A 16,912-nucleotide genomic window follows, 5' to 3' on the forward strand; every position below is an offset into this window, starting at 1 on the left:
CTACGACCTTTCAATAAGTCGGTCATCGGTAGTGTGAGCTGAGAGTACTCCCGCACAGATTTCCGAAGAAAAAGTACAAAACCGAGAAAAGAACGAAGTTGTTTCACTGTTCACGGTATAGGCCAGTCCAGAACCTTTTGAACTCCGTCATAGTCAATGCTCAATCCATCTCTAGTGATCTTGTGTCCCAAGTAAATGATGTCAGTCATAAAGAACTCACATTTACTTAGCTTAGCATATAGTCGATTCTGTCTTAAAATAGATAAGACAATCGTGAGGTGTCTAACATGATCCTCAAGAGTACGGCTAGATATCAAAATATCATCTAGGAACACCACCACAAATTTCCCCAAATGTTCATGAAAAAGATCGTTCATCGTTTGCTGGAAAGTGGCAGGAGCATTGGTTAACCCAAAAGGTAATACGAGAAACTCGTAATGGCCATACCTAGTCCGAAAGGCGGTTCTTTCGACATGCCTTTCATGTATACGTATCTGGTGATAGCCAGTACGTAAATCGATCTTCGTGAAATATTTCGCTCCTGCGAACCGGTCAATCAGGTCATCTGATCTAGGGAGAGGATAACGGTTCTTGATGGTCAGCTTGTTCAATCTCTTGTAATCTATACACATTCTCCAGGTATTGTCTTTCTTTCTCCTAAGAAACACATGTGCATCCCAAGGTGATTTACTTGGACGGATCTGGCCCATCCTCAAATAATCTTCGAGTTGTTTAGCCAACTCATCTTCCTCAGCTTGGCTCATCCTGTAAGGTGGAATACTGACAGGATGAGCACCAGGGATCAAGTCAATATGATCATCTACTGCTCGTTCAGGTGGTAAACCCGATGGCAGTTCTGTACGAAATACATCTTGAAACGAATCAAGTATCTTCTGTAATTCTTTGCTTTCAAACACACTTAATTCATTCACATCCATGGAAGGGATGAGAAAAGAAGAAAGTGGAATCAATACACAATGGAAAGCGGTATACAAAGAAGAATCCATTATATTTCCAAAATCAATTGTATTTACAAGAGGTCCCTGAGAGGGATGAATCCAATCACCCAAAATACTATACTTGGTGTCACTATGCTGAAAAGAAAAAATATGACTAGACCAATCTATCTAGACTTGAAGAGTCTTAAACCACACAATCCCTAGTAACAAGTCTACATTTTCTAGATGCATTACATAGCATTCCAGAGTATCTTTGTAGTCCTGAATTTGAATTGGAAGCATCTCCACCTTTCGATCCTATACTTGCCTTCTCGTAGGTAGGCGTACCTCATAGGTATGATCGCTGGGTGTCGTATCAAGACTCAATTTCTGCACAAGTTTGTAGTTAACAAAGTTGTGTGAGCTACCAGGGTCTAGAAGAATGTGAATCTTATGGCCATTCACTTGTCCATAAATTCGTAGAAGATCATGCAAGCCAAATACTTTAGAATTGAACAGACAAGCAGAACAAGTACTAGGGCGAGAAAGTACAGTAATTGACGTACCTGTCTGTCAAATCCCCACGGATCTCCTCGTGATCGATCTTGGTTCGAGACTCGAATCCTGCAAACAAACGAACAAACAAACAACAAGGGGGTGCAGGCCTGACTCACCTTCCAACCATGACAGCCATGGGCAAGCCCACAGTCTTGGTTGTCCCCACCGAGCCACGAGCTGAGCTAACTAGGATGACGTACCGACCAATCTCCTCCTCGCGACGTCCCATACCGCCACGAAGTTGCCCTCGCCGGCCTCGAGACTGTTGCCGGCCTCGGCTGCGTAAAGCAGGTGCACGTCTGCACTAGATCCAGGCTCCAAGACCATAGAGCTCTCACAAACTCGCGAGACTCTCTATATCCCAATAACTAACCTTGGCCACCCTTTTATAGGCTCTTGGCCGGTCATTGAGCGTCCACACTTGGGCGCCCACCCGTCCATACTTGGGTGCCCGCCCGTTAGTATTTCCCTAACTCAGCTCGTCAATCAGCTTGCCTAGTTCCAAGCTTCCCCAAGCCTCGAAACTAGCCTTGCATGAGCTCACTCCTGAGCTCACTAAAAATCGAGGGTAATCTCTCTGAAGAGTAAGCAATGTCTCCCATGTAGCGTCCTTCTCAACACGATCCTCCCACTTGATCTTGTATTCCGTGATAAGCGTATTACGCAATCTTCTTTCACGAAATCCAAAAATCTTTTCAGGTTCGTGCGGAACAAATATCATGTCCTCGACATCTATCATTTCTTGAGGAGTAACTAACTGATCTGCTCCACCCAGTACTTCCTTAAGTCTATTGACATGAAATACAAGATGAACTTTCACATGAGAAGGCAAATCCAATTCATATGCAACTGAACCAATCCGTCGTGTAACGCGAAATGGTCCACAGTATCTAGGGGATAATTTCGGAGATCGACCTGTCCGTAAAGTCTCGGAATCTTTCGGAACTCGCAAATACACCATCTTTCCTTCAGAGAACTCTCTAGGTGAACGATGTCTATTAGAATAAAACCTGTCTCGGTCTTGAGCACTTCTAATAGATTCCTTCGCAACTTGAGTCTTGAATCTGGATTGGAAGCATCTCCACCTTGCGATCCCAAACTCGCCTTCCCGCAGGTAGGCGTACCTCATAGGTATGGTCGTTGAGTGTCGTATCAAGACTCAATTTCTGCACAAGTTTGTAGTTAACAAAGTTATGCGAACTGCCAGGGTCTAAAAGAATGTGAATTTTATGGCCATTCACTTCTCCATAAACTCGGAGAAGATCATGCAAGCCAAATACTTTAGAATTGAACAGACAATCAGAACAAGTACTAGGGCGAGAAAGTACAGTAATTGACGTACCTGTCAAAGACAACTGGTTAGCTGCCTTTGGCTTGGGTCCTGCGTTTGACTTGGTACCCTTTTGCTTCGGGCACTCGTTATGCATGTGTCCTTTTTCTTCGCAGATAAAAGAACGTCCTTCCTTCTTGAGCTTTAAAGCCCTAAAGAGTCGTTTCTTCTTCGCTGGTGTCGAACTGGAACTCTTCGAAGGTTGGTCCGAAGACTTTCCTTCTGTCGTGTTAGCCATAGGTGTGGAGAACTTCCGTTTATGCTTGTTCCCCTGCTCGGTAACGGGTTTCGACTTGGAAGAGACCATCGTATCATCATAGATACGAGCTGAATGAATGGCCTCGTCCAATGTTTTACATTTGTTATTTTTAACTTGTAATCGGTACGAGTCTGGTAAACCAGCTATGAAAAACCCCAAAAGAGTAGTGGGATCCATCTTTGTAGCTTTCATTTGCAAGTCACGAAACTTCTGGAGGTAGACCTCATAAGTGAGGTGCTGCGAGGTCATGGTCAAAGTTGAAAACCGGGCAACAACATCATAGTCATCCTCTTTCTTGAGGAATTCTTTCTTGAAGACGTCTTCGAATTGTGCCCAAGTCGTTGGCTTAGGGTTGAGTTTCTTCCACCAAAGGAAAACTTTTTGCCGGACAGGAAACGTTCCGGAGTAATGTTGGGGTCTAAAGCTGAAGCCAAGGTATCCATACCCGAGAAAGTAGAGAGGGTAGTGGTCAATAGAGCGATGGAGTTCTGCAAAGCTTGCATCTGGGCTGCGATTTGTGTCTGACGTTCCGACGAAGAAGCTTCGAGAGCTACTTTGAACTCTTGGAAGTCTGATTTTGACACAAAATCGTCAAAAAGATCGGCATCGGTACCTTCCGTAGCCGGCAAGCCTTCGCATTCCACGAGGGGCTACAACTCCGATTCTTGGGTCGACATCGTGAAGAGGGTACGTGGAGAGAAAATTCGATCTTTGCACAACAAAAGTGCGAGTGAACTTGAGAGCTTGAGAGCTTGAAAACTTGAGAGATGTGAGGCAAGAAGCCCTCTTGAGGTGGTTTATAAAGGTTTCCCAAAAGCCAAAAATCTCCAAAAGCTAGGCTTAGCTTTTGCTTTGCTTTTGTGTTTTTTTTTTCTTGAATAAATAAATAAATAAATAAATAAATAAATAAATATATATATATATATATATGGATATATATATTCTATACTCTTAAAAAAAATAAACACTTTGAAACCTTGGAGGAGTTTTTAAACCTTACAAAAAAATTTAAAACTCAAAAAAACGAAAGCTCCAAAAAAACGTGGCTTTGTTTTTTTTTTTTCCTCCTCCTCCTGGATTAGCTGCCGGCGTGCTGCTGTCTGCTGACGTCAATACTGCCGGCTGCTTTCTTGCTTGCCGGCTGCTTTCTTGGTGTCGCCTGCTCGCCTGCCGGCTGCTTTCTTGCCGTTGCCTGCTCGCCTGTGTAGGCCTGGCTACGTAGGCCTAGGCGCCCGCCAGCCTGCTGGTCTGGCCTGGGCAGGCCTGGCCGCTTGTAGCTGCTGGTAGTCCACGCCTGCGCATACCTCAATACCCAGCCAGCAGTACAACCGGCGTTCTCTCACGATCTCTCTCTCTTGAGCGTTCAACGAAAAGCAAACCTGTTTTTTTTTCTTTTTTCTCTCTCTATAGTACATGTGACTGCACAAACGATTCACGCCTCTTCTTCATGACCCTACTTAGACTACCACCTCCCATCAACATGGGTTTCTTTGATGAAGAAAAACACATACTGAAACTGAAAACTGCAGTATGCAGAGAAAAAACAGCAAGCTTTTTAACACATACCTTTCTTCAACCTCTTCTTCTCTACCTACCGACTTGCTCGATCACGAGGTATGCTCTGATACCACTGTCAAATCCCCACGGATCTCCTCGTGATCGATCTTGGTTCGAGACTCGAATCCTGCAAACAAACGAACAAACAAACAACAAGGGGGTGCAGGCCTGACTCACCTCCCAACCATGACAGCCATGGGCAAGCCCACAGTCTTGGTTGTCCCTTCCGAGCCACGAGCTGAGCTAACTAGGATGACGTACCGACCAATCTCCTCCTCGCGTCGTCCCATACCGCCACGAAGCTGCTCTCGCGGGCCTCGAGACTGCTGCCGGCCTCGGCTGCGTAAAGCAGGTGCACGTCTGCACTAGATCCAGGCTCCAAGACCATAGAGCTCTCACAAACTCGCGAGACTCACTATATCCCAATAACTAACCTTGGCCACCCTTTTATAGGCTCTTGGCCGGTCATCGAGCGTCCACACTTGGGCGCCTGCTTGTCCAGACTTGGGTGCCCGCCCGTCGTTAGTATTTCCCTAACCCAGCTCGTCAATCAGCTTGCCTAGTTCCAAGCTTCCCCAAGCCTCGAAACTAGTCTTGCATGCATGTAGCACACGGTAGATACACATTGTGCACATGACACTGTCAAAGACAACTGGTTAGCCGCCTTTGGCTTGGGTCCTGCGTTTGTCTTGGCACCCTTTTGCTTTGGGCACTCATTACGCATGTGTCCTTTTTCTTCGCAGATAAAACAACGTCCTTCCTTCTTGAGCTTTAAAGCCCTAAGGATTCGTTTCTTCTTCGCTGGTGTCGAACTTGAATTCTTTGAAGGTTGGTCCGAAGACTTTCCTTCTGTCGTGTTAGCCATAGGTGCGGAGAACTTTCTTTTATGCATACCCGATAGAGTAGAGAGGGTAGTGGTCAAAAGAGCGATGGAGTTCTGCAAAGCTTGCATCTGGGTTGCGATTTGTGCTTGACGTTCCGTTGAAGAAGCTTCGAGAGCTACTTTGAACTCTTGGAAATCTGATTTTGACACATAATCGTCAAAAAGATTGGCATCGGTATCTTCCGTAGCCAGCAAGCCTTCGTGTTCAACAAGGGGCTCCAACTTTGATTCTTGGGTCGACATCGTGAAGAGGGCAAGTGGAGAGAAAATTTGATCTTTGCACAACGAAAGTGCAAGAGAACTTGAGAGCTTGAGAGCTTGAGAACTTAGATGTGTGGCAAGAAGCCCACTTAAGGGGTTGATAAAGGTTTCCCCAAAAGCTATCTTTAGCTTTTGCTTTTATGTTATATATATATATATATATATATATATATATATATATGTATGTATGTATGTATGTATGTATGTATGTATGTATGTATTCTAGTTTCTTAAAAAAAATAAAACACCTTTAACCTTGGAGGGGGGGGGTTCAAACTTTTAAAAAAAATTTAAACTAAAAAAAACGAAAGCAACCCAAACGACGAGTTGTTTTTTTTTTCTCTTCCCTCTTGGATTAGTGCCGACGGCGTGCTGCTGTCGTGAAGTGCTGCCGATGCTTGCTTTCCTGCTAGCGCCTGTGTGCGCACAGGTGGTCTGCGCCACCCTGGCATAGTCCTGGCCACAAGGCCGCTTGGGCCTGGGCACCTGGCTTGCATGGCCTGGGCGCCTGCGCCAGGCTGCGTAGGCCTGGCTACGTAAGCCTAGGCGCCCTCCAGCCTGCTGGCCGCCTGGCTACGTAGGCCTAGACGCCTGCATACACAGCCCTAGGCGCCCGTTTGTCTGCCCGCCTGCAACACGTCAAGACCAGCAGTTCCAATACAACACCTCACGTACTTTCGCTCTCTCTCTCACTCGTTCAACGAAAAGCAAACCCGCTTTTTGTCTGTTTTCTCTCTACATTCATGCGACTGCACAAACGAATCATGCCTCTTCTTCATGCAAAGCAAACAACCCCTCTTAGACTACCACCTCCCGTCAACATGGGTTTCTTTGATGAAAAAAAAACACATACTATTCTGAAAACAACAGTATGTACAGAAAAACAGCAAGCTTTTTTAACACATACCTTTCTTCGACCTCATCTTCTCTACCTACTGACTTGCTCGTTCACGAGGTATGCTCTGATACCACTGTCAAATCCCCACGGATCTCCTCGTGATCATTCTTGGTACTAGACTCGAATCCTGCAAACAAACGAACAAACAAACAACAAGGGGGTGCAGGCCTAACTCACCTCCCAACCATGACAGCCGTGGGCAAGCCCACAGTATTGGATGTCCCCACTGAGCCACGAGCTGAGCTAACTAGGTTGACGTACCGACCAATCTCCTCCTCGCGATGTCCCATACCGCCACAAAGCTGCCCTCGCGGGCCTCGAGATTGCTGTCGGCCTTGGCTGCGTAAAGCAGGTGCACGTCTGCACTAGATCCAGGCTCCAAGACCATAGAGCTCTCACAAACTTGCGAGACTCTCTATATCCCAATAACTAACCTTGGCCACCTTTTTATAGGCTCTTGGCCGGTCATCGGGCATCCACACTTGGGCGCCTGTCCGTCCATACTTGGGTGCCTGCCCGTTAGTTTATCCCTAACTTAGCTCGTCAATCAGCCTGCCTAGCTCCAGGCTTCCCCAAGCCTCGAAACTAGTCTTGCGTGCGTGTAGCACGCGGTAGATACACACTGTGCACATGACACTGGGACATGGGCTGCTGGCTGTACAGCACAGAGGCCATACACAGGCCGTACAGATGCCCGGGTTGTTGGCCGTATTGCAGGGAGGCAAAGCAGCTGATGGCGGCAGCAGGTAGCAAGAAAAGCCGGTGCAGATTGCATGCAGAATTTAGGTGTGCACTTTTTTTTGTTGAAGAAAATCATTGTGCTATTTTTGACAAAAAAAGGCACAAAGGGCTGTTAAAAAAAAAGGATTGGGAGGCTATTTTTTCCTTGTGCATAGAAGCTTTTTTAGCTTATAAAATAAGGGACATCCCCAGCCTATTATGCTCGGTGCATGACGAAAATTCTTGGAGGTGGTCTACTGCGTTGTTACATGCACCGAGGTTGATTGTGATAATGCACAACCGGGCCTTCTTTATACCTTTATGCGGTGAGAATATGTAGCATCAACTTTAGAGAGTAGAGAGAGAGTAGAGAATGTAGAATGTAGAAGACGACATTAGATTGGGTCCCAATACCCACTGAAGGCCCCCCTCTCCCCCCCTCTCCCCCCCCATTCAAGCAAGAGTATTTGCTTATATTATTCTTTGGAGAAATGTTGTACAATGCTGAGTACAAACGATATGAATGCCCAACGCAAGGACGAGGAGGCCCAAACGTCGGCGGAGTATCCAGCTATCCTGAAGCTTTGTTGAAGACTCTCCTTGGCCAGTGATGCAAGTCCAGATGACTGAAGGACTGCACATATTCTGGCTGAGATGTAGAGTGACTTCCTTGTTGCCTGGAAATGAGTAGGATGTTGCAAACTGTATTCGCTTTCTGCTAAATACCTGAATGTTGAAGTGGGAAATAAGTCCATGCTTTTATGCCCCCTCAAACAGCAATCGGCTAGTGCAAGAAACCTCCACGACTGCGTAAACTTAGTTGGCTGGTGTAAATGTACCTCACGACTGCTGGCCCATTAAATGATCATGACTGCCCATATGCACAGTCGGCTGCCCACCATACCTCGTCGGGTGCTGCCTGACTGTGAGGCAAGGCCATGGTTGCCCTGGGGCTGGCCCCTTCTATGTGAATGCACCTAAAATGATTTATATACAACTACTGCTAAGGCTGACACATACGTGCTCCTGAATGATGCTTTCTCCAACAAGTGGGTTAAGAGGACTGACAACTGTCTGACCTCTAAAGCTCAAAGACTGACCTACGTAGCTCGTGCCTGACTGTACCTGGACTGAGGGCTCACTATGGGGTCACGGTGTACGACAAATAATCCTAGAAAAGGTTTTACTTCTGTACAGATGTTGCATTGAAGATCATGCCAGTGTGTCACTGTGTACCCCAGTGCAGGGTGCATGCGACATTCCCTCTTGCTTAACTTGGCGGCAGGTTTAGAGCTTCCAAGTAGTCTGCCAACAACTGGGGGTACACTTGAAAGAACTTCGTCGAGCCAAACTGCTTCATGGGTTCCGTGGTCTTTAAACTTCATATAGAATTGTCGTATTCTTCGACAGGATCTGATGGGAGAATCAGGAATTAGGGTTAAGAGTCATGTGGGAGACATACACAGAGAAGCAAGGGAGAGAGAGAGAGAGAGAGAGAGTTGTGGGGATAAGTCAACTCACCAAGTGAGTGTGTGACTCCCCTATCACACATGTATATTGCACTAGTACACATAGTGCACTTAGTACATTAAAAGTACTAAGTGTACTATGTACTATAACTTATGGGCTTGTACACACTATAAGGGTGGGCATAACGCCTTTACCCCGACAACCTCCCACTTAAAGGCAAAGTGCCCTTAAGTAAAGGAAAAGAAAAATCAGCATGTACATGATAATATACAAGGCCATATCAAGGCTGAAACTGGCCTCATCCAATGCCCATCAAGTGTCTGCAATGAGCAAACCGCTCCGGAGGCAAACTCTTTGTCAACAGATCAGCCGGGTTGTCATCCGTGTGAATCTTAACAAGCTGAATTTGCTTGTTCTCTATCACCTCTCTGATGAAGTGATACTTCACATCCACATGCTTCGTCTTTGCATGAAAGACAGGGTTCTTTGCCAACTGGATGGCACTCTGACTGTCACAATGCAACAATGGAATATCCCCTGTATAGCCCAAATCAACCACTAACCGAGATAGCCATAATGCCTCCTTGCAAGCCTCTGTGGCTGCAATATACTCGGCCTCTGTAGTAGATAAGGCAGTGCACTTTTGCATCCTGGATATCCATGACACAACACCTCCTGTGAATGTAAACACATAACCGGTAGTAGACTTCCGGTTATCTGGATGACCGGCATAATCCGAATCCGTGTAACCATGCACTAATGCATCCTGTTTGCCAAAGCAAATGCACAAATCCTGTGTGCCCTTCAGGTATCTCATGACACCTTTCACTGCTTCCCAATGCTTCTTGCCAGGGTTGGCCATCCGGCCTAGTAGCAACCATGGCATACATGAGACTGCCACAAGCTGAAGCATACGGAATCTTGGCCATATCAGCCCTGTCTCTATCTGACTGTGGGCTGTCCATAGCACTGAGTTTCACATATGGAGGCAAAGGAGTACTAGCTTTCTTCCCCCCGTCCATATTGAACCTCTGCAAGACTTTGCCAATGTATTCCTTCTGAGACAAATACAACACATGCTGATTTCTGTCCCGAAGTATCCGCATACCCAAGATGTGATTTGCATCACCCAAATCCTTCATATCAAAGGTTTCATGCAGCCTCTGCTTCAAAGCATCCATCTCTTTACGAGATTTCCCGGCAATCAACATATCATCAACATACAAGATGAGGATCAATAGACTGCCATCCAAAGCTTTCTTGGTGTACAAGCAGTGATCTATGTCACTTCTCCTGAATTTCTGTGATTTCATGAATGTATCAAATTTATGATACCATTCCCTTGGTGCCTGTTTGAGCCCATAAAGACTCTTTTTCAGCTTGCATACAAGCTTCTCCTTTCCACTTACTGCATAACCCTCTGGCTGCTGCATATATATCTCCTCATGGAGATCACCGTGAAGAAAAGCAGTCTTCACATCCATCTGAATCAAGTCCAAATCATCATGTGCAACCAAAGCTAACACAGCTCTAAGTGTGGTCATTTTGACCACTGGAGAGAAGATCTCCTCAAAGTCCACACCATATTCCTGCTTGAAGCCCTTAGCCACTAACTTGGCTTTGTATCTTGGCTTTGCATCTGGTGCAACTTTGAGCCTGTATACCCACTTGCATGGCAAAACCTTCTTGCCTGCAGGCAAAGGCACTAACTTCCAAGTTCCATTTTTATGCAGAGAATCCATCTCTGACTTCATGGCACGCTCCCATAGAGCCTTGTCTGCCCTCTGTAAAGCCTCTTTGTAACATGAGGGCTCCCCACAGTCAGTAAGCATCAAGTAGTCAACCCCTGGAACAAACCTGTCAGGGGCTCTGGAGTGTCTAGTGGACCTCCGTACCCAATGACCATCATTTGCAGGTTGCTGTCCAGCCTGCATATCACCCATTGGTGGCTCCTGTTCCATGCCATAAGGCTGAAAAATCATGCCCGGTATCTCCTCTAACTGTGGTATATCCATAGGGATATCTTCTGCCATATCTGGCTGTCCATTTGGACCATTTTCAGCACCATTTAAGGGCTGGTTTTCCTGCTGTAATGGCTGATTTACAGCCCTTTGTTGTTGTCCATGATGTCCATCATCATCAAAGATGACTCTACCAGGCTCCTGTTGCCTTGCAGGCTCCTTATACATGCATGTTTCATCAAAAATGACATCATTGCTGCGTATGATCTTTCTATTCATGGGACCCCAAAGTCTATACCCCATTTCACCTCTGTCACCATATCCTAGGAATATGCATTTGTGAGACTTAGGATCAAGTTTGGTGCGCATTTCCCTGCGTATGTGCACGTACGCAACGCAACCAAACACTCTCAAGTGCTTGTATGACGGAGGCTTCCCTGTCCATACTTCCTCTGGCACTTTCCCACCAAGCCTCGTGTTAGGTGACCTATTTATAAGGTGAACGGCTGTCATAACAGCTTTAGCCCAAAAACCATGAGGTAATGCAGCATGTGACAACATAGAACGGACCTTCTCCTGTATGGTCCTGTTCATCCTCTCTGCTGTCCCGTTTTGTGGAGGATCATAAGGAGTAGAGAGCTCCCTCTTGATGCCTTTAGCATCACAAAAGTCCTGAAACTGTTTGGACATGTACTCTCCACCATTGTCGGAACGCAAAGCCTTCAGTGTTTTGCCAGTTTGATTCTCAACATGAGCAACAAACTTCTGAAACACTGAGAATGTATCACTCTTCAAACGAAGAGGATAAACCCACACTTTGCGTGTGGCATCATCAATAAAAGACACAAAATATTTTGCCCCTCCCAAAGAAAGCTGAGGCATCTCACATACATCTCTATGCACAAGCTCTAACTGAGCATCTTTCTGTCCAAGAGCTTTCTTGTGGGGGCACTGTAGTTGCCTACCATATATACAATGCTCACAAAACTGAAAACTTGAAAACTTTAGAGAAGGCAAGTAACCCAAACGAGACAATTGCTCCATTCCCTTGACACTCATGTGTCCCAACCGGCTATGCCACATAGAAATTTCCGGCAGCTCGGTTGCATTTACTTAGCATGGTGACAAACACCTGCATGCATAAAGTAAAGAGTGTCCACCTTAGAGCCTCTGGCAACAACCAGTGAGCCCTTACTAATCTTCCACTTTCCACTACCAAATGTGGTAACATAATCAGCATCATCAAGCTGTCCAGTAGAAAGCAGGTTCTTCTTGATCTCAGGCACATGCCTGACATCATGGAGCATAAGCTGTGAGCCATCTGAAAATACAAGCCTCACATCACCTTTGCCAAGAATTTTGCATGCATGGTTATCACCCAAATAAACCACTCCTTCATTGCCAGCAGTGTACCTGACAAACAAGTCTCTGCAACCTGTGACATGAAAGGAGGCACCTGAATCAATGATCCATGAGTGCATACCATGACCACCTGTAAGAAGTGAATGGGCATCAAGTGAAGAAGTAAATAGGACCTCATCCTCACTGCCACCTGCATGTGACACATTGATTTCTTCAATCTTGACTCCACTTTTGCCCTTTGGCTTTACATCTTTGGCTTCATCCTTCTCTTTGTCTTTGCCTTTTCCCTTTTCCTTTTGATCATTTTTCCATTTGTAGCATTGCTTTTTAATGTGTCCCTTCTTGCCACAATAATGGCATTCCAAATCCTTTTTGGAGCGAGATTTGCTCCTTCCCCTTTCTTGGCTTTTCCCCCTTTGCTGGGATCTCCCACGTGCATTCATTGCATTGGACTTGCCAACAGAGTTGTTTTTCCTGTTCATCTCTTCTTGAAGAAGAGCACCCTCAACATCTGCATATGACAGCATAGCATTCGAATTGCTAGTGGCTGTCCTGAATGTGTCCCAACTCTCTGGCAAAGTGCATAACAGAAAAGTGGCTTTGAACTCATCGTCCATTGCCAACTTTTGATTAATGACCTGGCTGACAATACCATTAAACTCATTTAGATGGGCTGTCATAGAAGCCCCTTCCTTCATCTGAAGACCTATGAGTTTCTTCAGTCAATACACTTTGCTTGAGGCACTTTGTTGGGCATACAAGTCCTGCAATCTCTGCCACATTCCCCAAGCTGTCTTCTCTTCACGAATGCTGAAAAGTAATGAATCTGACACAGACAACATGATAGTAGATCTTGCCAGCTCATCCATATCTTCCCACTCTTCAGCAGTAAGAGAAGCGGGCATTACACCCCTTTCTTTGATAGGCTTGTGCTGCTTTTTCTGGAGCAACACATTGTAGCACTGGGTTTGCCAAATATCATAATTATGCGAGCCTTCAAGCTTCTTGATGTGAAGCAATGAATAGCTCTCACCTGTGGTTGCCATAGCAATATGCAACCTGTCAATGCCTGACTCCCTGCAAGTGTGCAAACACTGCACCAAAAGCACACAAAGTGCTCACAATTTTTCTCCCAAGCTTTATCTCCCACTGCGGAAGCAAGAATGCAACTTTTCTCCCACTTTATGTGATGAAAACACCAAAATCTGGTTGCTGCAGATTTTGGACAGCACCTTAAATGTGCTCTTTTGCCCTTCCAAAGTACTGTACAGCAGTACTAAGTGCTCACCAATGATGTACCAAACCTGTACCGGCAAGTTCAGCAGCTGAAATTGAACCTTTTGGTCACTCAAAACAGTGTACAGCCATGCCAAAACATGCACAAAGCTGTGCCAAATCTGTACCAGCAGGTACAATAGCAATAAATGCTCTCCTGGCTGTCCAAATGAGTGAAAATCAGACTTTTACAGTCCCGAACACTGCATACAACAGTTCCGAACAGAAATTGGGCAAAAGCCCCTTGACTGCAAGCTGATTTTTGAGGATTCAAGGCATAAATGTCTTGCCTGCTGCTTTGCCAAGCTCAACAAGCATCGTGAACACTCTGGATGCCTTCATGTGCGTCAATGTACCATGTATGATCAAAAATTGATCTTAAATCAAAAGGCTTGAACCTTCTTCTCCTCTACAGGTGGTGGAAGTTTAGGCTCTGATACCAGTTGATGGGAGAATCAGGAATTAGGGTTAAGAGTCATGTGGGAGACATACACAGAGAAGCAAGGGAGAGAGAGAGAGAGAGAGTTGTGGGGATAAGTCAACTCACCAAGTGAGTGTGTGACTCCCCTATCACACATGTTTATTGCACTAGTACACATAGTGCACTTAGTACATTAAAAGTACTAAGTGTACTATGTACTATAACTTATGGGCTTGTACACACTATAAGGGTGGGCATAACGCCTTTACCCCAACAGGATCCATGCTTCCGTCCATGGAGGAGAATCTGTTCTAGTGCTATAATTTCAGCTTCATCAATCATATATGGTTGTTGCTCTTGTGAGATATCCTGCAATGCTGGACCTGCATATGGCTTCAACCAAGAAACATGAAAGACATTGTGCATAGTCCAACTTTCCGGCAACTTTAACTTTAAAGAGACATCACTCAACTTCTGAATGATTGGAAATGGGCCGAAACTTCGGAATGAGAGTTTAGGACAATGCTTGCTCACTTGCTTTAGCCGTTGTTTCATGATGCGGAGATATACCCGATCCCCTTCCTTAGAGTGGACATCTCGCCTGGATTTGTTGGCTTGTTGGGTATATACTTCTTGAGCCTTGGCAAGGCGCTCCTTAACTGACTCCATGATTTTCGAGAATGTCTCGGTGGTCTTATTGGCCTCAAGAGATGGCGACACCTGTCTCGTCAAAAGAGATGAGAAACGGCGTCCAAATGCTACCTCATACGGCGTCCGACCAATACTCGTTGAGTGAGTATCATTTAGGATTGCGTGCACCAAAGGAAGATATTGTTCCCATTTCGACTGTTGGTCATGGCAGTATGATTTGAGAACGTCAAAGTGTCAGCATTTGGTCCCTCACCCGTCAACCAATGTTTTATACACTAGGTGGAACCAAGGTGTGAACGGGGGTTTTTCCACAGAAGAAAGCTAGAGCATTTTACTGGCATGGTTTGGCTTGAAAGATGGCAATACAGCATGAGTAGCATGGGATTTTATTCATCAAAGTGACTCATAATATTTATAAGTCGGTGTGTTCATATATCATTAATGATGGGTTGGACATATTATTGATTTTAGGTTTGGATAGGTGGACAAAAGGAGGCGCCTAGATGAAACTTGGGCATCAAGCCAAGAAAAGCATAAAAGTTGATATTTTTGGCTTAAACTTAGAGTACAAGCCAAGGAAAGCATAAAGTGGATATTTTGGGCCGGTTCAACCACTTTTAGCCAAAAAGTGGAAAAGCACTTCAAAAATAGAGCTAGTCGACTCTATTAAAGTAGATTTGGGTTGTTTTATCATCATGCGCATCCCTTTTGGAGTTTTTCTCTCCTCTCTCTGCTGGCAGACTTGCTCCAAATGGCAAATATGCTACAGGGCTGGTCGACTTCCTCCATAGATGCTGACTGCAGACTCCCCGCACAAGATCTGTGCTGATGCTTTGTGGAAAATCCGGTGCTGTATGCACTTCACCTTGGTATCTTGTAAAAGCTTCTGTGCGAATAAAGTTGTTCCTATGGGGGGCCGGCCGTTCCGGCTCAGTGTTGTGTTTCCTTTAGCATAGTTTACAATTATTTCCGTTGTGTTTTCATATCTTAGTTTGGCATCTGAAGTGTTTGTTCATTACAACGAGTCCTCGTCTAGTTTCACAAAGGCCAATTGATTGTAAATTTCTGTTTGGCCATCTGTTTGAGTATGGAATGCACTGGACAATTGCACTTTAGTCCCAAAATTGCCAAATAATGCAAGGATCTTCTCGTAGAACGCTCTCGGTTCGAGACTCGAAACCTGCAAACAAACAAATAAACAAGAAGGGGGTGTAGGCCTGACTCACCACCCAACCATGGCAGCCGTGGGCAAGCCCACAATCTTGGCTGTCCCCACCGAGCCACGAGCTGAGCTAACTAGGTTGACGTACCGACCAATCTCTACCTCGCAACGTCCCATACTGCCATGAAGCTACCCTCGCGGGCCTCGACGGCTGCGTAAAGCAAGTGCACGTCTGCACTAGATCCAGGCTCCAGACCATAGAGCTCTCACAAATCACGCGAGACTCTATATGACTAATGACTAACCTTGGCCACCCTTTTATAGGCTCTTGGCCGGTCATCGGGCGTCCACACTTGGGTGCCCGCCCGTGCATACTTGGGTGCCCGCCCGTTAGTCTATCCCTAACTCAGCTCGCCAATCAGCCTGCCTAGCTCCAAGCTTCCCCAAACCTCGAAGCTAGTCTTGTGTGCGTGTAGCACACGATAGATACACATTGTGCGCATGACAACAAGAACACACTGATTAGCTCCACCAATGGCAAAAATTACTCCCAAAAAGTCTGATGTGCATTGTCATTTATCTTGTCCCAATTCAATTTAATGTGTTCCCTTTGGGCTAACCTTGGGTTGTCAAAAAATGTATGGACCCATCTCATGACAAAGTGCCAAACAATGAAAGAGAACTCAAGTTCACAAATACAGGATGCACAGGAATTGAAGGAAGATCATATACACTAAAAGGTGGTTACAAAGCTGGAGTAGGCAGCACGAGGCAGACCATAGGTGCAGCCAAGATCTCAGAATAGGCGAAAAAACGAGAACGAGATAATTCAACTGAGGGCAAAGCCCATGTTTATATAGCACCTAGAGAGCCCAGTAGCATAAAGCAGGCCGACTGGGGCATAATGTGAAATGTGTCAGAAAAGGTGCCAAAAAATCCAAAAAAATATGGGAAAATTTCTCAGGATGGGGGAGGTCTTCCAGAGTTGCAGAAACAGCGGGGAAGCACCTAGAACAGTGGAGATGACCCCTCCAACATCTCAGACTAGTGAGAGTATGGTTTGTAACTGTGGTGGTCCCATCCAAACCAAATGCTGTTGTTGCCACTTCTGCCCAGTCTATTACAGCAATTGAGGTTGGTCTAGAAATGGCAATTGCATGGAATATCTGAAATCTGAAAGAAAATTAGGATAATCCTGAAAGAAAG

The 16,912-nt window shown here is 45.5% G+C and overlaps 1 protein-coding gene across 1 annotated transcript in view; it reads left to right on the top strand.

Moving 5' to 3' along the window:
• The window catches only part of LOC147637162 (pre-mRNA-splicing factor CWC22-like protein (DUF3245)), a 55,053-nt gene that overhangs the window by 37,013 nt on the left and 1,128 nt on the right, over nt 1-16,912 (top strand). The window lies entirely within an intron of this gene.

This window comes from Cibotium barometz, chromosome 7 (genome assembly GCF_041138505.1).
Source record: "Cibotium barometz isolate CiBa-2024 chromosome 7, ASM4113850v1, whole genome shotgun sequence".
Classification (NCBI taxonomy): Eukaryota; Viridiplantae; Streptophyta; class Polypodiopsida; order Cyatheales; family Cibotiaceae; genus Cibotium; species Cibotium barometz.